We start from the raw sequence: 24789 nt of genomic DNA, 5'->3' as shown, positions 1-24789 counted from the left end.
TTCTACCCTTAACTAGTTGTTCAATACAAGATCAAAGGAGTTTTTTTTTGTTTTTTTGTTTTGTTTTGTTTTGTTTTGTTTACCTTTCAGTAAATGAATGAACAAATGAATGGCATTTTGGGGATCTCTATGTGACTCCTAAATAAGTAAAATCAGAAAAATTCATGGAGCAATACATTATTTGCAGGAAAGCCTTTTATTTGCACACCTATTTTAATGATCCTGAATTTTGCTTAGCATTAATTTGATTGTTGACTCTTTCTAATCAAGCAGCTATTTAACAGGGTACTCAGTGTGCTCTGATCTTTAAGTGGCATAATCTTAGTGACGTGCTTATTCCATAAAGACAAATAAACATCAGATTGTCACCTTCTAATAGGTCTGTAGAAAAAAATTTCAATTTAGACATATAAGGATAAGAAAATCACAAGAAATCCAACTGGATGTTATGAAAGAAAATGAGAGGTTATTATCTAGATATACTTCAGAAAACTGAAGCCTTAAAAGCATTTAATTCATAACCAGCTTCCAAAGGAGAAAGCAAAAAAAATTAAAAAAGCATAGTCATAAAGGATATACATGATAAAATTGATTTATTTCCACTTAGTTCATATAAATGTTTAATCCATTTTGGTATTATAATAATGTAGAAATTAATTATATCAAGATACAGTGATGACAGGAACAAAATTTTCCATGGAAAATATAAACTAGCATTTCTTTCATCAAAGTATCAACACAAGACTGAAAATATCAAATGATTTATCTTAATAATAATTAGGTTTAGAGCTTTCATGGGAAGGTTTTAGGGACAGACAAAGCTTGCTGTTAGGGGAAGCCTACTAAATAATCTGGCATATTGAAGACGCTTACAATATAATCATTTCCTTTTTCTCTTTTGACTTGACCACATCCCATCCTTTTAAAGACTCAGTCATCTCCCCATACGGCCATCTAACATCAGTTCAACAAGGGCTCCTTCCTGCCTTAATTGCAGTAAACTCTGCAATTTCACTTTCTATATCTTGATTAACTAGAAAATAAGTAGCAAATTTTCAAGGTGATAAATTACTGTGTTTAAAAAGTACAAGACTATTCCCCAGAGAATGTTGCATAGGGTAATAGCCCCTGAAGGTTTTCTAAAAGTAGGCCTTTGTGAACAAGTACAGTTGAAAAATTCTATATTCTCTTTCTTACAGATTCACAACACGCACTACAATACTAAGGAAAGGAGAAAGGAACCGGACTAGATAAAGAGCTATCAGATCACGATGCAGGTCTACAACTATGAGAAGAGAGATGGAATGAGGGAAGATTGGGTAGGAAAAGTCTCAGATCATGGCATAGTTCTGGAAAAATCTGGGATTCGCTGATGTGAAGCCCCAAGAGCATAGACTACCCACTAAAAGAAATCTTGCCTTATTCAGTAATGGCCTGGTTCAAATAATCTCATCATCCGTAAACATTGACTTAGAGGAGCCTACAATAAGTTTGGCCTTGGTATGAAACCAATAGTACATCCAAAGGTGCAGTAGTTGAAGTTGTCTGTCAGTCGCCAACTGTGATGTATTGTCAGAACCACAGCAGGTTCTCTTGTAGAGCATTCCCATGCTATGCAATGGGTTTGTTAAAAAGAGATCGGTTGTCCAACTATCCATCAATAGATGAATGGATACAGAGGATGTAGTATATAGATACAATGGAATATTACTCAGCCATACAAAAGAATGAAATCTTGCCATTTACAACAATGTGGTTGGATCTAGAGGGTGTTATGCCAAGGGAAATAGGTCAGACAGATGAAGACAAATACCATAGGATTTCACTTCCGTGTGGATTCTAGAAAACAAAACAAAACAAAAAAACAAATAAAATTAGACTCTTAAATACTGACAACAAACTAATGATTGCAAGAGGGGAGATACGTAGAAGGATAGGAGAAATAGATGAAGGAGATTAAAAGCTACAAGCTTCCAGTTACATACTAAGTAAGTCATGGGGCATGGAGAATAGAGACGATAATATCGTAATAACTTTGTATGGTGACAAATGGTGACTATAATTACTGCACTGAGTAATGTATAGAATTATTGAAACTATGTTATACATTTAAAACCAATATAATGTATGCTAGGTATACTTCAATTAAAAAAAAATGTTGGTTTAGCTGAAGGTCAAGCACGGAATTGTGAGGCAAACCAGAGATTAGGAGTAGCGGGAAGCTGCTAGTACCCTCAGGAGCCAACAGAAGCAGCAGTTCTAGTAGAGACCAGGAGCTGGGGCCACCAGGCAGGATCTGGAACCATCACAGCTTCTGCCTGGTAAGAGTTGGTGTGGTGGGGGAGGGACTTCCCGTTGAAAGTGGGATTTACAGCAGAGACTCAGTCACTCTCAGAGACATCTACCAAATCTGAGAAAAGAAGCAGGCTTCTCTCTTCCCTCTTCCTATCTCCCTCCAATGCCTCTTGTGGCATAAACTTAAATGGAAACTGTTGGCAAGGGACCCTGAGAAACCATTTGCAGGGTCATCACCCTGCAATACAGAGCAGATGAGGGCGAGTGTCAGTAATGGATCTGGGAGGGAATCAGCCCGGGACTGACATGGAAAATCATGGGATTAAAAATTCCTGGATTTATGCTGAACTGACAAACAAATTAGGACGTCGGTTCTCAAAATAATCAAGTGGCTATGCATTACTTAGCATATTGGGAAAGACATAATGTGTCTTAATGGAAGACACACCCAACATAAAATCATATTTTTAATTGGTGATGAGGAGGAACAATAGATAACATATTTTTCATATTAGATATTCTTCTTTTGAACTACACAAAAAATACACATGTGGATTAACAGGAATTTTATTCACAAAAGCATGTTGACAGTAGTTTGTTTGAAGAGTGCAGACCAAATGTAGTTTCACTATTGTTTGATTTAGACATGAAATTAGCATGTATATTAATGAAAATGTTGAAAACAGATCATGATTGAGAGCAGCAATTTTTAAACAGACTGAATAAAAAATTTATCAAAGGTAAGAGCAATTTTTAAAAATCCAATAACATAAAGCCCTTTCCTTCACATTTCATGTCTCATAATTACATATTGGATGTATTTAAGAATGATTTATTGCCACAGGTATCACTGGTTTCCTGTGTTCAAATAAAGAAAAGCTTCAAGCATATTGCAAGTAAGTAATAGGGTTTCACCAAGGACTTGCTTATCACATTGCTACCTCTCCCAAATTAAATGAGTGCCACACCCAAAAAGCTTGAAATCTGGTCCCCAAATGAGCAAATTCTCCTTCTCTTTTGTTCTGATTCCTCTTCTGGCTACGCTCAGAATATTTGCATAGGAGGTAGAGAAGCAGTGTGGACATCTGTCCGGAGCTAGCTTACTATTCAGCTGTTATGCCAGCCCCCGCCGCCTCAAAATGAGAGAGGGAGGGAGATAGTGAAGTAGGAGGGACGGATGCCCAGCATGCCAGCTTTATGAGGTCTAAAAATACCATACTGGAAATGATGAGGCAGAGGATAAAAGACTTTCCAGGTGTTGGCGCCTTGGGGGTGCTCAGAGCAGCCCTGGTGTTAATGTCCACTACCCCTATCACAGAGCCGTAATTGAGTGCCTTCGACAAGATTACAGGTCTGCCTCTCCTGGAAAAGGCACGGTGTCCTCTCCCTGTGTGTGCACTCTTTCAATTTCACCATCGGACAACCGGGACCTGAGATGATGCGGTGATGTTTTAATAGGTCCCTTTGTAAAGGTCCATTGTTAAACACTGGCTCGGAAATAAAAATGGGGAAAAAGATAATTTGCTGCGCTTAAAACAGTCAAAGCTATTTTATGTAGTGAGAACACTGTATCCTGATCTCTGGTGATACGCTATTTAACTATCGGTCCCCCACCTCTACTTTGATAGCCGAGCCTGAATGAGGAGAACTTTGATGGAAACCGGGATGTAGTTCTAAGAGCTATAATACAGTACTGCTGCCCACCTGCTTATAGCCAATGGGCGCAAAAATACAGAGACTGAGACAAGCTTCTTTCTTTTCTTTTTTTTTTTCTTTTTATAAGACCTTAAAAGTAACAAGAGATAAGATTAAAGACAATAAAAGTGTCACCGCAAACGTTCCAGCCGTTATTTATAGAAATGGGAACTGGCAAGACCACAGGAGCACATGCACCACACACACTGATGGAAGACCTGAGTCCTAGGACCTAGTCTGAATCTCCTTGGGATATTTACTAAAATGAAGGACAATCAGCTTGAAAAGCAAACCATTCAAAGCCCCCAGACAAGAAAAAAATAAAAGCAAAGAAAAGAAAGAAGTGTTTGATAGGGAAACGTCACTGGCTGTAACCTTCTGTTGAGATCACTCAGAGCACACACACCAGAGCAGAAAATAAATGACAGACGGTAAAATGGCAAGTGAGTCCCAGAGGACTAAACAACATAATGGCACGTACTTTGTAAAGGCATGGATATTTGTCACCACAGCCTGCACGAAGGATACCCACTGTGCAAACTTTTATTAATGTGTTCCATTACGTTGGCGTGTGTGACTTCTTCCCCTGCATCCATTATGAAAACCAGCCTGGCATTTGGCACGTTGCTTAATAAGGGTCGCAGTCAACTATGGAAATACTTAATTATTATGGCGCACCCTACACACTATGGCTTCCTTTATTAAGTTTCTCCTGCGTTAAAATGATCTCAACCTAACCCTCCCTCCACACCACCATGAAGAATACTGGTTTGGCAATATCCAGAAGATATGACCTATACTTATAAGAATACAGGGGTTACCCCTCTCGACTGGGGTCCCTGCCATGGGTTTTCTGAAGTAAGCAATGAAAAGAGTGATTCTAAATTATTTGTTGAGACGTTTATCAAAGTATAGACAACACAGCTATCCGTAATCATAAAGTGATGTTTTAAAAAGTCCTCATAAAGTGTTTTTAAAGGTCTGACCATAATTTTTGAGAGTAATATTTTGTTACTTTGCAGGTAAATGATTGATGACAAATACCCTTTAATATCATGAAATTGTAAGTGGTAAAGAACATGAAGACACATATTTTAAATATATAAATATATTCATGTTAGAAAGAGCATATTGATAATGAAATAGAATGATAGCTAATAAATTGTTTTCTTTAAAAACAATCTCTAATGTGAAGCAACTAAGCATAATTTTTTAAAATATTACATTAGTTTAATTAAAAAATATTTAACATTGATTAGTTTACTTAGTTTACTTTTACCTATGTCACAATATATGACTTATAGTGGCTTATGAAGATTACAGTTTGATTTTGGATATAAAATAAATGAAATGCGACAAGAAGAAAAGACTAGGAAAAGCATGGTACGGCTAGGATGAGATTAAGGCGCATAATTTTCTAGTAAAAAGTGGGTCATAACTTTCATTCTGTGCTTTCTAGAAACTAATTCAAAGTGGGAAACCCGATCACTTATATGATTCTCAGTGTCCACGAAACAAAAAGAGTTGGGTCAAGAATAACTGTTCTTGATTCCGATACTTGAAAGCAAAAAAATTCCCATGTTTCTTTATAACATCATCACTCTGTGTAGTGAACCACACGCTCATCACCATACTTAAAACAAATAAAAGTCAACCATGAGTTGCTTAGTGACATTTCTAGTTAGTAATGTTTCGCAATGTGCCCTATTGCATAACCTCTAAATCAGTAAAAGGTTTTTTGGGGTTTTTTTTTTGTTTTTTTTTTTGTTTTTTATGATGCGCTAAGATTACGCACTCTCTATACCGTGGGATCTGATGTCCTGACTCAATCCAGAAAAAGTATCTTAGACTCTTTTGTAGCAGGATTCTCCCACAGAGAATCATGACACCAGGAAGCAACTTTATTCCTGCTGGCACCCCTCCGTTGGGTTCGTACCTGAAGAACTGAGCCCCAAATGCCACGTGGTGCAGTTTTTTATATATTTTCTACCTTTTTGTCTCCCATATATGGTAACACACACAAACATGCAGTCTGATTGACCGGTCTCATGTTACATGGTCATGAGGGATATTGTCACGTACGCGCATGGTCAGGTTACCTTGAGGTTGTTTCCCACTCCCCTTAGGGAGGAGACCCTACCACACTTTCTTAAGTGTTTTTATTAAGTTCATAATTGTTCTTTGAAATTTACCTGGTGTGGCCATCCACAGATGATATGTGAAGATGGAAGTCAGACACGTAAGAGTACTTGTGTTGGCTGTTCTAAAATTCTGGGGAGACGGTACAATGAACACTCAGTATAAAAATTGTGTATCTAATTTAGAAAATGGGTTATATAAGGCCCAGTAACATTTGGTAACCAGGGCCCCAAGAGTACATGGTACCTAAAAGTCCTTTTTCTGTTACTATATAGTTTTATTCTTAACAAATTTCAGACATCATCAATCAGATGTAACTAGGCAGAATATAATGATTAATTCTTTCTACCAAGATCACCCAGTGAAAGTCTAGAAGGACTCTAAGTCATTTCACCAATAATCTCATGGGTAATTTTTGATCTGTAAAATTCTTATCTCTTTGAATTTTAAGGTATAAGTTAGATAGTATAGTAAATATTTTCCAGGTTTTCATATAGTATAGAATAAAATAGGCTGGTATCAGTAAACACGCATAACTCACCAATGTCCATTTCTAGGACCTCCTGAATTAGTATCTCTAGGAATGTTCACCAAAGTCTGAGAATTATCTCTCTTGAATAGGACTCTCCATTAAAAATTTCCCATAAGGTTATACAATTTAGCCTTGAATTTTTTTTAGTGTTTATTTTCCCAGAATACTGCAGTGTTTGTTATTTCAGGGTAGTTCTTAAAAAAATATGAGTCTCTCTCTCAGATACTTAAGCCAAGTATGTGAGCTGGAGCCAGGGTATTTGTATCTTTTCTTTTGAGAAATGCCTTATGCTTACTGATATCAAAATGCCATTACCATAACAGATAATACTAGCCAAGGGATTTAAAAGAAATAAAACTCAAGTATTATGTGGTTAAAGTCACAATTAGGCTTGTCTCTAAGATTTATCACAGACTAATTATAGTTGCTCATGTACTCTGAGCTCCGATTACCTGTTAACAAATACACATTTAAAAATTTTTTAAAAAAACAACTAAAACTGTTTTCGAGGAGTAGGTGAGATCATGTATGCATCCATCCATCAAATGTAGCTCCTATCAGACTTCTTTATGTCCTCTTCAATTTGAGGGGGAAAAAAAACAAAGAAACAAACACACAAAAAACAAAAACAAAACTAGCCTCACAATGGAAGGAATCTCAAAGGCTTAGTTAAAGAAATTCTCAAACTGTGGGGTCAGACATATGTTTTTTTCAATCCTGATACTACCACTAACTGCCTTGATGGCCTTGGAAAATGCATTTAACTTCTCTGAAACTTAACGCCCTCACCAATAAAATAGTCATGATAAGATTTTGAATGTGAGGTTTGAATGATGCCTTGAACACCTTCAGAAAATGTTACTTTAATCATTGAATCCTTGCTTCTAATCTAATGATGTCATTTAAAAAAATGTACCGCACAGAATCCATTACCTATTATCTGTGTTCCCATCTCTGCTTTTTTCAGTGGCTCTTCAAGACACAAGAAATACTACCACGTGTTCTTTCGTAGAGCGTGGAAAGACTATAGTGTCTTGGAAAAAATGGGATCTTTGGAGTTTGCTCTCAGTTCGAAGCTCAGCTCTTCTATTTGATCTGCTGATCTCGAGGCCCATCTCACCTTCAGTTTCTAATCTGTAAAATTCTTATCTCTTTGAATTTTAAGGAATAAATTTGATACTATAGTAAATATCTGACACATAGTGGGAACACAATAAGTGTTAGCATTCTGCATCTTTGGTGGAGAGACCCTGTATACTCCCATCGCCACCTTTAGAGAGAAAGTCAACAGCTGCCATTAGAGAATCCAGTTGAAACTGTTATTGAAATCACCAAATTTAAAAAGTTCATTTGACATAATATTGAAGGAAAATCCTCTCATAAGGCATTGTTGTCCATTGGATAAACTTTATGAACTTGTGAGCACTATTAGATCTTTTAAGGATGAAAGGAATACCCAAAGTAATTAGCAATTATTATTTCACAACAAATCATAGTTGACTACTTACTAAAGTATTGCACTGGGATTCAGTAGACCTGAATTCTATTCCCACTTCTGCTATTCTCTAGTTTTATGACATTGGAAAGTCACTTCACCTTTCTGTGTCAGAGAAAACTTATAATTAACTTTCATTGATGTGTAAGTCTTCTGCAGCAGCTGGATAACTAGAATTATATCTCCTATCAGGATGTAAAATCCTAAATATTTCCTATAAATTATGGATTCCAGATTTTTTAGGGACTGTAATTTTATCGATGAAAAGATGAACCTATACATATTTTTAAGTAATTGCATATTTGATTTTATATTGTATAACCAAACATGACAATTAAAATAAGCTCTCTATATATGAAAGTGATATATATTAAAACTTTATCCTATAAATCAGCAAGGGGATGACTATCATGCCCCTATAGAAAATGGGCAGAGCAATTGAGTAGTCAATATAAAAAAGAATGGTAACATAAAAAATATTCAACCTCATTATAAGCAAAGTATTTACATTAAAGCAATGAGTTTCAGTATTTGCCAACCATATTTTTAAATACTTTAAACCATAACCCCCACACTTTTTATGAGACAAATTAGGCGATAAATATCAAAAGTCTTATAAATATCCATACCTTTATACTAAGTGTTTCTATTTTTAGAACTTTAAATCAAGTATAGACTCAGAGATACATAAAATTTTTCTGCATAAGAATATTCATAGCACTATTATAAGCTGAAGAAGGTTAAACAAATAAATGTCCAACAAAAGGTAATGTTTAAGGAAAACAAGTTCTGTCTTAACAATAAAAACATTATGCAGTTTATACAAATGAGATTTTCAAAACGTTTCAGAAACTGAGAAAATAATGACTTGATTTGTGTACTTCCCAAAAAGATATGTTGGAGTCCTAGCCCTCAGAATCTCAGAACGTGACATTATTAGGAGATAGGGTCTTTCCAGAGAGAATCAAGTTAAAATGATTTCATAAGAGCAGGCCTTAATCCAATATCATTGTTGTCTTTATAAAACAGGGACCTTTGGGCACAGTGAGACACACGCAGTGAAAATGTCACATGGACATAAAGACCAAGAACGTTTTGTTTTGTTTTTTTGTTTTGTTTTGTTTTGTTTGTTGTTGTTTGTTTGTTTTTGTATTGAATCGTTGTTTATTTCCTGAAGCCAGGATAAAGGTTCATCATCATCACAGACACCAAAGTAGGAAATTACAAAGGGTTAGGGATGAGTTTCCGTTTGATTTAAGCATCCTAACTCACACACACACGCACACACACACACACACACACACAGAAATGTTGAAATTTTCAGCATTGATTCCATTACATGCTGATAATTTGATGGCACAGAATTCAAGACAACTAGAAATCAGTGTTCTTCATCCCTGCCTTTATACTTCACCGAGGAACCTTTTGAGATTGTTGCAAGGACTAATTTGATGATGATGATGATGATGACGGCAGTAGTGGTGATGATGGGATTTTTCCCCCTCCAATATTTCTAAAGTTTTTGAAAACCTCCTTAACTTTTTCTTTTGGAAAGGATCCACTGACCAGCATTCCAATGTGGAAATGCCTCATTTGTGTTTCTCAGAGGAAAAAGGCATCCTTCTGCATGAACTCCTGACATGTGTAGAAAGGTCCTTCCAAACAATCAAAAATGCATTACCCTTCAGCATTCTCATGGAGAGCTCCTAACTCCTCCTTTTGATGTTTATTTTCAATACCTGTGGTCCACAAGTGAAACAATGCTAAACATTGCCAGAAAACCACCAAAACATAGGGGAGAAGCAGGAAGCAGCATCTCCCTCACAGGCCTCCCCAGCCCTCAGAAGGAAGCAACTGTGCCAACACTTTGATCTCAAACTTACAGCCTTCAGAGGGTGAGACAAAATATTCATGTTGTTTAAGCCATCAGTCTGTGATACTTTGTTACGACAGCTTTAACAAAATAAGGCAACTACTATATAACGTGTTGTAGAAAATCTACAGAACAAATGTATATACAGGCAAAAGTCCAAACACACATATAAATTTTGAAAAACTATATGAAAATAACAGCAAAGGAATACTTAAAATTGTGTGATTATATCTTGATGGCAGGATTATAGCTATTTTTTTTGTTTACTTTTATTTCCAGTATAGTTAACATACAGTGTTATATTAATCTCAGGTGTACAATATAGTGATCCAACAATTCCATACATAACTCAGTGCTCATCAAAATAAGCGTAGTCTTTTCTTTTTGAGAGAGAGAGAAAGAGAGTGGGGGGGGGGTAGGCTCACGAGCAGGGGAGGGGCAGAGAGCGAGGGAGAAAGAGAGTCTTAAACAGGCTCCATGCCCAGCAGAGAGCCCGACACAGGGTTCAAAACCCATAACCCTGGGATCATGACCTGAGCAAAAATCAAGAGTTGGATGCTTAACCAACTGAGCCACCCAGACACCCTTAGTTAAGTGTAGTGTTAATCCCCTTCACCTGTTTCACCCATACCCCCACTCACCTCCCCTCTGGTAACTATTTTTTCTATGTAGTTAAGAATCTGTTTGTTTTGTAGTTGTTGTTGTTGTTGTTGTTGTTGTTGTTGTTGTTGTTTTAGTTTGTCTCTCTTTTTTTCCTTTGTTCATTTGCTTAATTTCTTAAATTCCACAGATGAGTGAAATCATATGGTATCTATCTTTCTCTGGCTTATTTTGCTTTGTGCTATACTCCGTAGATCAGTACATGTTGTTGCAAATGGCAAGATCTCATATTTTATGGCTGAATAATATTCCATCATAGATATAGGTATAGATATAGATTAGATATAGATATAGATACAGACAAAGAGAGATGATGTAGATATAGATGATGTAGATATAGATATATAGATGATATAGATAGATATAAATTATATAGATATAGATTTTATATAGATTCACATCTTCTTTATCCATTTATTTATTATTGGACATTTGGGCTGTTTCCATAATTTGGCTATTGTAAATAATGCTGTAATAAACATAGGGGTGCATATATCCTTTCTAATCAGTGTTTTCATGTTCTTTGGGTAAATACCCAGTAGTGCAATTACTGGACCATATGGTAATTCTATTTTTAATTTTTGAGGAACCTCCATACTGTTTTCCTCAGTAGCTGCACTAGTTAGCATTCCCACCAACCGTGCAAGAAGATTCCTTTTCCTCCACATCCTCACCAACATCTGAGGTTTCTTGTATTTTTTTATTTTAGCCATTCTGACAGGGGTGGGGTGGTATGTCATTGATTTGCATTTTGATTTGCATTTACCTGATGATGAGTGATGTTGAGCACCATTTCATGTGCTTCTTGGCCATCTGTATGGCTTCTTGAGGAAAAATGTCCATTCAGATCCTCTGCCCATTTGTTAATTTTTTTTTGCTACTGAATTGTAGAAGTTCTTTATATATTTTGGATATTAACCTATTGGATATATGATTTGCAAATACCTTCTTCCATTCAGTAGGTTGCCTTTTCATTTTGTTGATTATTTATTTTGCTGTTCACAATCTTCTTACTTTGATACAATCTCATTTGTTATTTTGCATTTGCTGCCTTTTTTTTTTTTTTGGAATCAAAACAAAAAAAAATATTGCCAAGACCAATTTCAAAGAATTGCTTACGTTTTCTTCAGTTTTATGGTTTTAGGTATTACAGATAATGCTATACTCTTTTGATTACTATAGCTTTGTGGTATAGTTTAAAGTCAGGGAGTGTGATGCCTCCAGGTCTGTTCTTTTTTCTCAAGATTGCTTTGGCCTCAGGATATTTTTTGGTTCCATACAAATTTTAGTATTGTTTGTTCTATTTATGTGAAAAATCCCTTATTGATTATAATACAGTTTTCATTGAATCAATATATTTCTTTGGGTAGTATGGACATTTTAACAATATTAATTCTTCTAACCCATAAGTACAGAATATCTTTCCATTTCATGTGTCTTCTTCAATTTCTTTTATCATTGTCTTATAGTTTTTAAGGTGGAGGTCTTTTGCCTCCTTGGTTAGATTCATGGCTAGATATTTTATTCTTTTTAATGCAATTGTAAGTGGGATTGTTTTTCTTAATTTCTTTTTTTGATAGCTTTTTTTTAGTGTATAAAAACACAATTGATCTTTGTTTTGATTTTGTATCTTACAAATTTATTGAATTTGTTTATTAGTTCTCAAATATTTTTGGTTGAGTTTTTAGAGGTTTTCTATATATCTGTATCTACCTGTATCTATATCTATATTATCTGTATCTATCATCTATCATCTATATATGTATATGTATAGATACATATGTATATACATATAGATATGTGGATATGTAGATGTCTATATAGGTATAGATATATAGATATATAGATGGTATAGATGTCATCTGCAAATAGTGACAGTTTTACTTCTTTCTTTCCAATTTGGATGTCTTTTATTTCTTTTTCTTGCCAAGTTGCTCTGGCTAGGACTTCCAATACTATGTTGAATAAAAGTGGTGAGAATGGGCATCCTTGTCTTTTCCTGATTTTACAGCAAAAGCTTTCAGCTTTGCTTGCCTAATGTTCTGGCTACCACTTCCAATACTGTGTTGAATAAAAGTGGCAAAATTGGGCATTTTTGTGTTTTTCCTGATCTTAGAAGAGAAGATTTCTAGCTTTTCACCACTGAGTATGATGTTAGCTGTGGACTTGTCATATAAGGCCTTTGTTACATTCAGGTACACCCTCTGTACTCACTCCATTGAGGGAGTTTTACATAAATGGATGTTGAATTTTGTCAAATGCTTTTTCTACATCTATTGAGATGGTCATATGATTTTTATCTTTATTTTGTTAATGTGGTGTATCATGTTGATAGATTTATAGATATTGAACCATCCTTGCACGTCTGGAATAAATCCCATGGCATATGATCCTGGCATATGATCCTTTCAAAGTATTGTTGAATTCAGTTTGCACAACTTTTTGGCTTTTGATTCAATTAGCAACACCAAACAACTATTGATAATTATTGTGAAAATAGTGGTTATAAGCATTATAAAGATTTTGCTACCAAAGCCTGGCCTCACATCTAAGCTGACAATATATCTTATCTTTTTATACCTGAACAAACTACTCAGCATCATTTAGTCTTGGTTTCCTCATTTATAAAAAGAGGGAAATGTCACCTCAGATAGTTAAAGAAAACATATGTGTGCATGTCACATAAGGCTCAGAAGCTTTTGAACTAATAGATCCAAAATTAAAAGATGGCTGTGTGGTACCCACGGTCTCTGCCCAACCTAGAAGGCCTTTTTTCATTTGAGATGATAAACCATTTTTTGAGACACGTTTTGGGCACTTTGGGGCACTTTCAGGAACTCTATACCATGTAGCTTAATTTTTCCCCATTCAGATCCCCTGTCGGTTTTCCTACCATTTCACTCTCTTCCCAATATTACTAAGTAGCCCCCTTTCCCTTGCCTTATATTCTAAAGTTTAACCTTTACCTTTTGACGAAATACATGTTATTACAACATTAAATGTTTTCCAAAATTGCCTAGGTGTTCTGACCTCTAGGACTATAATCTCTATACTTTTTCAATTAAATCTTCCTTGACAATGAAGTTTTTGACAAGCATCAAAATGAACACTATTAACAAATTATAACAGCCAATAATTAATTTTTGTCATATCTTATTAATGTTAGGGAGTTTATTTACCTTGCTTCCTTATTTTACATTTCATTTCTTAGTGTTTAATTTTTCTCCTACTCAGTTGGGAATAAGCATTGTGCAGTAGAAAGCCATGCGGAAAAGCCCCAGTTTCTTCAAATGGAAATAAAATACTATCACATGGGATAACTTCAAAGTTAAAATAAGATCCCAGAATAAAGAAACAAATAACTTGTTGGCATGTATAAGGTAAATAATAAGATTTTTAACATCTTACATCATATATTTATATGAGCTCTTTGTTTGCCTGATCTTTTCCACTTAACTCTAAATTCTCCCATGATACCGTTTCCTAATTATTGAGGCACATTGATAATCATACACATTATAAGATTTTAGGCTCAGGTTATAAAATATTTAAATTTATCATTAACGGTCATGTTTAGTTTTATTCTGGAGATTCCTTTTACAAATCAGCAATTGATATTTGTTGATTTATTTTTTTAATAACTCTAATATCTGCTTTCTAGGAATTTGTGATTTACTGAATAAGCCAGTCATTGTCAGAATTGTGAAAATTTGAAGTCATATTTTTGTCAGTAAAGGTATTTATGCAAACCTATTTTGCCAATGCAAGTGGCCTCACATAATCCCCTACTTGCCTTGCTGAGGTAACCCACCACCCACACCACCTCAACTCCATATGTCTATCAAAAAGCCCTCTTGGAATGTTGTTTGGAGCTCTGATTTCATTTCTGTGACCAACTATTGATAAAGACACTTTAAGAGGTAATGGTATTGCTGACAATCCCAGGAGCTAAAACACTACTGTCCTTCGAGTCAAACATCGTAGGTAATAGGTACTATCCAAATAGGCTGTTAAAAAGGCACCCTTAATTAATATTAAGTTATTCAGTGAAAATAAGTTTAAAAAGTGTTTGCACTCTATGATTCCATTTCTGTCAAAATATACAATGAAATATTTAACTATAAAGAGATCTCTTTAATTGATGGGGACTTGAAGCCTGTCACATATTTGTCAAATGAACATCCTTCATGAGCAAATCTTACTGAGACAGGCTTGTTTATCAATAAAATGGCACAGGATAGGAGTAGAGAGTAAAATGGATTTATTACAAACTGAGCGTCATATCTAGATACTCAGAGTTCACTAATAGCTACAAAGTACGTTGAAAATACAAAGTAACTGTGTAAATGGTAAGAATTCTTATTGGATGTTAGTGACTGACAGAAGCAGAATAGCATGTTTGATGGATGAAAGACTTGATAGAACGCGACCAATACTTGATTTCTACGATCATCTCATCTCTATGTGAGAATGATAGAGAATTAAAAGCAGGACCAGGGCACTTCATCAGAGGGTCTGTCTCAGTCTCCAATATTGCTTCCTGCCACCTTGTATTCTCTGTGGTCCTCACCTTTAGAACACTGGCACGGCATACATTACTTTGGTTTCTGGTTGCATTAAAACAGCGTTTTGTCCTACTCTCTCCAAAGATGAATTCATAACAACGTTCAAATATGCATGGTGCTTTTAGCAGAGTGATACCTGAAGATATGGGATGAATGAACAAATAAAACCTTCATTCTGACTTTCTCTCCAATTGCCATGCGAAACGACACATAAGAATATCTGTTTTAAAAACAAAGAATTTTGTCACTATTGATACTGACGTGACAGTCTTCTCTGTCTTCATTTGGAAAATATTTACTTAATTTCATTATAATTAATTATCTGGGGCACCTGGGTGGCTCAATCGGTTAAATGACCAACTCTTGATTTCAGCTCAGGTCACCATCTCACAGTTTGAGTTCGAGCCCCGCATGGGGCCTTGCACTGACAGTGCAGAGACTGCTTGGGATTCTCTCTCTTTCCCTCTCTCTCTGTCCCTCCCCCACTCTCACTGTCTCTTAAAATAAGTAAATAAACTTTAAAAAAATAAAAATATTACATTTAATTATAAGAAACATAGGATATTTCTTCTCATTTGTACTTTTTTGGTCTTAGTTTTGGATGCTGGGGTGGGAAAAGTCTTGGGTTAGTATTGCAACAAAATATGGACGTATTCAGGTTTCCTTATTATAGTCCCATGGCATAGAAGTAAGCATGCCAGAGGTGACCAATGGTCCACCTGCACTCTCGATTTATAATCAATTCAGTCACTATCACCAGCAGAAATCATTTTAAAATTAGCATGAAGCTGAACTGTGCACCTTAAGTCATTCTCCTAAAAAGAGAGAGCACATTTTTAAACTTTATAACCCTCTGTGTAGATTTCCCAGAAATACAGAAACAGGCAGAAATACTAGCAATCACTTGATCACCTATGTAGAGTCAGCGGTTTTTTTCATACACAAAGTTGGCGAAAGGATTATTATTTCAAATAAATTTATGTGATAGGTATTTTATTCCCATTGGAAGAAATGAGATTTCTACTATACCATGCTGATCCCCAACGGAGTAACCAAATAACACAAAGAAAGGATATGTGAAAAAGAGGAGAGAAAGCAGATTTCTGGATAAATAAAAACCCATTATAGGTTATCGCATGAATACATCAATCTCCTGTTTTAAAATTATATGTGAAAGACCATCCCTTAAAAAAATGTCTAAGTGCATCTTAGGGCATCCGCTATTAAACTGAGATCCACTAATTCTGAAAAGATTGAATAAGGCTTATGAATTCTTTGAAATTCAAGGCAGGATTCTGGGTGTATGTACATATTTTATAAAAATATTCCCACCCCACCCCTGGACAGGGTTTTTCTGTTTGGCAAACAAACCTACTTAACACAAAAGTCCCCCTCATCAAACATCCCCTTCTGTGTCTCCTCCTATTTTTCCAGGCTTTCTTCATAATCAAACTCTTGGAACACATTTTATATACACAGTCTCTGCTTCTTCAAGTTCCATTTTCTCTTTCCCTCACAGACATTTGCCTTTCTTCTCCATGACACTACAAAAATGTGCTCTGGGGAAAGGCAACAATAGCCTTTGTTCTGTCATACCCATTGTCAATGTTTAGTCTTTTGGGGGGAACTTGCGGTCATTGAAAGCAGTCAGATAGCATCTTCTGAGACCCTTTCTGTCCTTGTCTTCCATACTTTGAGATAGCTGCACTATCTTTCAACTTCTCTGACCATTTCTTCATATTCTCCTTTGTCTCACACTTCGCTTCCTAACTGATAAGTGTGGGAGTTTCTCAGCCTTGGTCAGGACCCTTTCTCTCTAGTCTCTTCATAAGGGAGCTCATTCATGATCAGGCTTTTACAAACCAGGCTTATGCTAATAATTCCCAGATCTATATAGAACTCAGACATTTCTTCTGCATTCCAGACGTGCGCATAGAGCTGTGTATTTTTAGTCCACTTGGCACACAGCGCAGTGAAACGAGCCTTCTTTTTGTCCCTCTAACATTCTAAGGTTTTTTCCCCTATATATAGAATGTTCTTACCCTCACTCTTTGCATGTTTTTTTTTCCTTGTTATCCAGATATGAACTTAAATGTCATATCCTCAGAGATCTCTTCTTTAATTTCAGTCTAAATTAGAACGCATCCTATTGCTTTTTTCCCATAGCAACCTGTTCTTTTCCTTGATTGTTCTTGATTTTCATATGTGCTTTAACATGTCCAATATGCATCTTCCAATCCACCAACCTTACTTGATGGTGGTGAAACTATTCACTCTATTTCTTGTTCCTACATACCACAGAAACTGTGGTATGTAAATATTTACAGAGTAAATATTCAGTATGGATTACTTATAATGGATGAATAAATACACGAATTTATCCATTCAAGAAATCCTTGATGCAAACCTACTATGTGTCAGGCAGTGCCTTAAGTGTTGAGAACTTGAAGTGAAAAAAACATTATAAAATGACAAAGTCCCTTTTAAGGGACTTGGATTCTATCAAGAACAATGACAATAAACCAACAGATCTACATTTTTTTCAAACGAAATAAGAACTGTAAAGGAAAATAAATCAAGGTAAGGGAAATAAAAACTGACCAAGGTTGTATAAGGGGGTTGTCATTTTTATAGTTGTGTGTGTGTGTGTGTGTGTGTGTGTAAACCAGGACACTTCTCTAGCTTTGGATGTTAATAAATGAGTAGTTTGTTGGCTTGCAACATCACAGCCAGTTAGAAGCCTAGGAGCCTTCAAGAAATGAGAAGCCTGCCAGACAAGATGGCCAATGAATTTCTTGTTTTTTCCCGTACTGTTAACACTCTTCTTTTCAGAATTGGCTTTTTCACTGGTGCTGTGCATCAGATCATTAGTTCTTCTAACTCAGACTTGGTGAATCAGCCAGGAGAAAAGGAAGAGTTTGCAAAAGGGAGACCTTTAGGACTGGTCTTGGAAGACTTTTTTTGAGAGTTGTCCTTGCCTGCTTTTCTTTCTTTCTTTCTTTCCTTCTTCTTTCTTTCTTTCTTTTTTTCTTTTTTATTGTCATCAGCTTGGAAGTGTTCTGACTCAGACTCTGGCAGCTTAATTTTTAAGTTTTATTTTTAATTTCTTGAAATAAAAATAATATTTTTATTATTCAATTTTTTGAATGAAAATAACATTCTAGAATTTAACATATTATTTAATATATTTTTCTAAAATAAGCAGTCCCATTTTATATACCTACAAAAGTAAACAGATGCACGACAGTTCATAAGGATGAATTGTGTTATTTATTAAGAATTTGTAGGGGCGCCTGGGTGGCTCAGTCGGTTAAGCGTCCGACTTCGGCTCAGGTCACGATCTCACTGTTCGTGAGTTCGAGCCCTGCATCGGGCTCTGTGCTGACTGCTCAGAGCCTGGAGCCTGTTTCAGATTCTGTGTCTCCCTCTCTCTCTGACCCTCCCCCGTTCATGCTCTGTCTCTCCCTGTCTCATAAATAAAACGTTAAAAAAAAATTAAAAAAAAAAAAGAATTTGTAGATGATTCCTGTAGGGACATTCTTAGGGGCCCCATGGGTGACTCAGTCAATTAACCATCCAAATCCAGCTCAGGTCATCAACCCTGCATCGGGCTCTCTACTGTCAGCACAAAGCCCACTTGGATCTTCTCTCTGCCCCTTTCTCTGCCCCTCCCCCCTCTCAAAAATAAACATTTTTTAAAGACGATATTTACCCTTATATTGCATAGTGTTTTCTCTATGAGGAGATTCTGATATCAGTAACTGCCTGGTCTCAGTATTTTTTCTGAAGAATGTGGTTTTAGAAACTGATTCCCATAACTGACATATTTTTCTTTTGCTTATTGTTAGCATGTCTAATATCTAGCCAAGAGTTTAGGACATAATAATGTTTATCTTATTTTGTGCTCCTCTTTTTTATTTGCTTAATTTGAAAATATTTTCATTTTATCTTGCTGTATATACAAATCATTACACCAGCTTTGGAACAAATTGGGTTCGAAATGAATATAAATGAGTAATTTAAATCTATTTAGGATGTGTTAACAAAATAACAAAATTAAATAAAATACATAATAGTGGGAAGAAAACAGACAAAAATGCTCTCTGTAATCAGTCAGTTTTTTATTGAATTTCTTTTAACGTTTATTTATTTTTGAGACAGAGAGAGACAGAGCATGAACGGGGGAGGGTCAGAGAGAAAGGGAGACACAGAATCCGAAACAGCCTCCAGGCTCTGCGCTGTCAGCACAGAGCCCTACACTGGGCTCGAACTCACGGACGGTGAGATCATGACCTGAGCCAAAGTCGGACGCTCAACCGACTGAGCCACCCAGGCGCCCCGAGTAATCAGTGGGGCTTGAAATGGATTTTGACGTGTTTGAAGGACCCACAATGGTAAAGGTATGTAAAAACCCTTCAAAAAAAAAAAAAAAAAGCAATTACAGGAGTAAAGATGGGCATAAGCAAGTTGTGGTCAGAAGACAACAAGAAGTTTGATGGGGTTTAGAGAAGATAGGGCTCCAAATCAGCAGAGAACATCCAGAGCAGAGTGGAGAAGGCAGCACACAAACCGAAGATGACAACTAGGAATTAGTTAAGTGCAGAAAGATTGAATATGAAAATAGCATGTTCCCCAAGGACAGAGACAAGTTCAGAGCTAATGAGCTCAGTTAAGCTTGAATGAGAAACTAGGGTTCTGCTTGCATTCGGGCCAGTGTAAGTCCATAAGGAGCCAGCTGGGAAAGCAGGTTTCAAATCTGAGGATTGGAGTTGGTGTCCAGAGAAGACATAAGACATGAACAGGTACAGAGGCAGGGCATGTCAGAGTGACATCTAATACATGAAACTGGACGTTAAAATTTGAGTAATAAATGGAATTTAGACCACAACAGCAACAAGGAACAAAACCTCAGCATCTGATAGAAATATATATAAACATTAGACAGTACAAATAAATGGCTTTCTAGTCGAGGGGCTTAACGCATACATTCTGTCCTGTGCCACTGGACAGATTATTCCAGGTGTTAGAAGCCTTTGGATAGGGTCTGGGAGCTCTAGTAAAAAGAGGCCTTGCAGATTTGCAGATTAGGACAGAGTTAAGTTTTTGTTCAGCAATGAGGCCACAACATAGAAATGGCTTTCCTTTTTATTAGCAAGCAAAGATAATTGTGTCAGTATTTTCTCCTCACTCTTACCCATTGCCATCTACCATAACTGGCTATATTTCTATCTGTGTAAAGCATGCAGTCTCTTCCTTTTCATCGCTCAGGTTAATCTTCCTAAAGGGTCCTTTCTTTCTCAGCCTTTCCTGTTTTCAAGAGTATACAATAGTATTTTATTTTCCATGAGGTAAAAAGCACTTGACTGTTTTTGCCTTCATTCAAAGACCACCCACTGGCTACCAAAGACTCCTATCCTTTGTTCCCCAGGAGAGAGGTGGTGCTGATGTTCACCCTTCCGAACACATTCTTTCCTCTTCAATGACCTACGGATTCAGTATTTCTGTCACCACCTGTAGTTTGTAATTTTATGAATTTAATCATTATTTAACTTATTTTATCTTCGAATGTTTCGTTTTCCCGGCACGGTTTTAACTGTTTAAGGACAAGTTCCCAGATCACTATACACTCAGCAGAAGTTCAGTAAATGCCTGGTCAACTAGACTTTGCCAATTGACTAGAAAGACTTGATTAATTTGCAAAGTTTTATTTTCTACACTGTGTTTCATATAATTTTTCTCTCAGATACAACTAGTGATTTGGTCTCCTAGCAATTTCCCTAAAATGTTAAAACCTTTCTGCTCTCACTTTCTATGTCAATTTAGTTTCTTGCCAACCTCTTCTACCTGGGTGAAACTTCTCATGCTATTTTGTAAAATTAAGGACGGAGTAAGGTTTTAAACTGAAGTCAGGTTTGAACATTTCGGAATGACAAGGGAGAGAGTTACACCCTGGAATAATCTTAGGGGGCAACAGTGAGCAGACTTTTCTCCCAAGAAACACCCAGAAATCTCTTCCCCACTTTGTCCTTCCATCCCCTGACTGTAAAGTGAGACTATGGCTGTGAAATAAAGTGTGGCACCATTACATGATTCCCAGGCTTGGATTGTGCAGGTCTGTCAGTATCCAGGTGTTTGAGAGAAAGTAAAACCAAGGGACCAAAGAGGAATGTGTCAAGATCATTTAACAACTCCGTCGGTGTTAATATTATTGTCTCTGTTGATTTTAGCATCAAACTGACTTATCTCTCTCCTCTGAGTCTTTCACTGGCAAATGGTAAATGTCAAAATCTCTAGGTGATGAATGAAGAAGAAAAATATAAGACCAATAGTTAGTAGATGCTGCAGTATAGGGAATGTGCGTGTTCTTTTCCTTTTATTGCTAAGCCAGAGAGAAATCTCAGTAATACACTGCTGGGTTTTTTTTCTTTTAACCTCTTGTATATAACACGAACGATAACACTATGAAAACCGTATCAAAGCTTGGTCTCCAATGAACTTACTACACTGAAAAAAATGTAGTTTTTTATATCACTGCACACAATCAAAAGGCCCAGTAGATGTTCAATGATACGAGACTCCATAGATCATTCTAGCAGTGACTACCAAAATACATAGATACTTTATTACTTTAGTTTTTTTCCCAAAAAGTCTATATAGCATATAGCCTTCTGCATAAATTCAATGCAGGAAACAAAGTCAGCAACCACTAGACATAAATTTCCTTTTGGGGCGCCTGGGTGGCGCAGTTGGTTAAGCGTCCGACTTCAGCCAGGTCACGATCTCACGGTCCGTGAGTTTGAGCCCCGCGTCAGGCTCTGGGCTGATGGCTCAGAGCCTGGAGCCTGTTTCCGATTCTGTGTCTCCCTCTCTCTCTGCCCCTCCCCCGTTCATGCTCTGTCTCTCTCTGTCCCAAAAATAAATAAACGTTGAAAAAAAAAAATTTCCTTTCAAAAGGAATACACACACATACGCACACATACGATGTAAATTCTTATTTTTGCTTTAAGGAAATTTTAATGTGATCTGTTTTTTTTGTTGTTTTTTTTGTTTTTTTTTTGCCCAGATAAATATAAACTCTGGGCACCAGCATTCGTGTGTGTGGATTTGTGTGTGTGTGTGTGTGTGTGTGTGCATGTGTGTGTGTGTGGGTCATCAAGATCATGGTAAACTTGAATTTTGGGTACTTTACTAATTAATTACACCCCAATTATCAGGTGTTCCCTTATCCTCATAGCCTGTCTCTATCCAGCTCATTCAAATCCCTATGCAAACATCACCCCCTTCACTTCTATTTTTCAATATTATCACACTCACCATTTCAGAATGTTTGTTTTTAGTTTTAATAAAAATTGCTTGGGTCACGTGGGTGTCTCAGTCCATGGAGCATCCAACTCTTGATTTCTGCTCAGGTCATGATTTCACGTCTTGGGATCGAGACCCATGCCATCCTTAGCCTGCTAAGGATACTCTCTCTCCCTCTCCCTCACATGCACATGTACATGTGTGCTCTCTCTCTCTCTCTCAAAAAAAAGAAAAGGAAAGGAAAGGAAAGGAAAGAGAAGAGAAAAGAAAAGAGAAAAGAAAAGAAAAGAAAAGAGAAAAGAAAAGAAAAAGCACTTAAAAAAATAAAAATTGCCTAAGGGGGATGGGAGTTTTACTTCACGCACATTTACCCTTTCCTCTTTAGACACTCTCTTTGTTGGTCTCTCCTGTGAAGCCAAGTTTAGCTCTTCTTCTCTTCTGGCCCTTCCTCTGACCTGTGATTGTCTCTACCAGCCCCTCCTTCTTCTCCACTGAAAGCAAAGCCCTTTGCCTTAAATGCCCTGAGCGTTAGACCAAAACCCAGGACAGAGAAACTCCTTTCTACCCCAGAGTGGGCCTATGAGCAAATACAATCCCCAGGCCACAAACTCAAGTATGCAAAAAAAAAAAAAAAAAAAAAAAAAAAGAAAAATTTCCTTTTCCTTCTCTTTGTGTCTTATAAACCACTGTAAGTTCACCATTGTGCCCTAGGCTTCCATCTGAAAGAAATACACATGTCCGTCATGCCAAAGGTGTTCCTTTCGTCTAGATTATCCTACAAGTCAAAACAAAGGTTTTTCTTTCGTCTGGGTTATCCACAGGATTATCACCACATTAGCGAGGCAGTTGTGTGTCACAGAGATGTCCCTGATTTCTGTCCCAGTAACTGTTCAAGTTTAGTGATGCTCTGCTATCAGTAAAAGAAATTGGTGACTGGCGCCATAACCCCGTCTGCCTAGAGCACTGGGTAGCTGCTCCTGTCCGGTGGTTAACACATCCTTGGTGCCTCCGGCAGAAACCTGACCTCCAGATGTGTTACTCAGGGACACACAGATCTCTCTACCCTTCTCCTCAGGGCAGGACAATCTTTTTCAGTCTGGGGAAGAAGCTTGAGTCACTCACCGATCCTCCTGTGTCTTCACAGACTCAGTTTCTACTGAGGATTCCTCTTTTCTCACTTAGGCAAACTTACATTCCCTGGAGAATTTAAATTTTCGGAAATTGAAGCCAGAAAAACTTGGAGACACATAATTGAGGGAAGCTAAGTGAAAACTGACGCCTGTCTGTGTGGAAAAAGGAAGCAAGGATGAGGAATTAAAAATACAAATTAGGGGCGCCTGGGTGGCGCAGTCGGTTAAGCGTCCGACTTCAGCCAGGTCACGATCTTGCGGTCCGTGAGTTCGAGCCCCGCGTCAGGCTCTGGGCTGATGGCTCGGAGCCTGGAGCCTGTTTCCGATTCTGCGTCTCCCTCTCTCTCTGCCCCTCCCCCATTCATGCTCTGTCTCTCTCTGTCCCAAAAATAAATAAAAGTTGAAAAAAAAATTATAAAAAAAAAATACAAATTAGTATCTCAAAATAGAATCTATCCAGAAAAAAATATTATTGATAAAGGTGGGTTGTTCGCCACAATCAAAGAAACCCTGGCACTGCGTGATAAAAGAATATTATTTTCTCCATATCATTATGAATTCACTGTAATTATCCACGACCATCTTTCAGCAATCCTAGTTACTCATAACTCTAACATGCCAATTTAAAATATCAGTCATACAGATATACCCCATAACCAATGAGCTCCTTGAGAGTAAAAATCATATTATTTAATTATCAAACTATAAACATTTGTTTTAGGTCTGCCATATAATAATTTAATAATATTTTGTTGAATAGATGGATGATGGATGAGTTAAATTTAGAAGTTTAACACACAGATACCCACATACATACACATTTGCACACACACAATAATTAGAAATCTATAAAGTGCCTATCATATAGCAGACTCATTTTTTCCTTCTCTATTTACTACCTTGAACTCTGCATGAAATGTGCATAACTATTACAAGACGATGGTGGCAATTGTTCAAAGCTTAATTGGCCCAGTGGTAAGGCTGTTCTAGAGACTGTTAGAAATGTACTAACAATTAGTTTCCCCATTTGTCCCAAATCTGCTTATATAAATGCCGTTTCATTCTCAGCCTTTGAAAGGTTAGATAGCCAAAGTCATTAAAAC

At 36.7% G+C, this 24789-nt stretch overlaps 1 long non-coding RNA gene across 1 annotated transcript; it reads right to left on the bottom strand.

Annotated features, from left to right (window-relative positions):
- Positions 1-12613: 12613 nt before the first annotated feature.
- LOC123596853 lies at positions 12614-12867 on the bottom strand. Its single transcript, XR_006711873.1, has 2 exons — positions 12830-12867; positions 12614-12718 (listed from the first exon to the last, which is right to left on the bottom strand). It is a non-coding gene; the product is annotated as an uncharacterized LOC123596853 (long non-coding RNA).
- Between the last annotated feature and the right edge of the window lie 11922 nt (positions 12868-24789).

This window comes from Leopardus geoffroyi, chromosome C1 (assembly GCF_018350155.1).
Source record: "Leopardus geoffroyi isolate Oge1 chromosome C1, O.geoffroyi_Oge1_pat1.0, whole genome shotgun sequence".
In the NCBI taxonomy this organism is placed as follows: domain Eukaryota; kingdom Metazoa; phylum Chordata; class Mammalia; order Carnivora; family Felidae; genus Leopardus; species Leopardus geoffroyi.
Note: the sequence above shows the minus strand (reverse complement) of the source record. Positions and strands in the feature narration are given on the sequence as shown.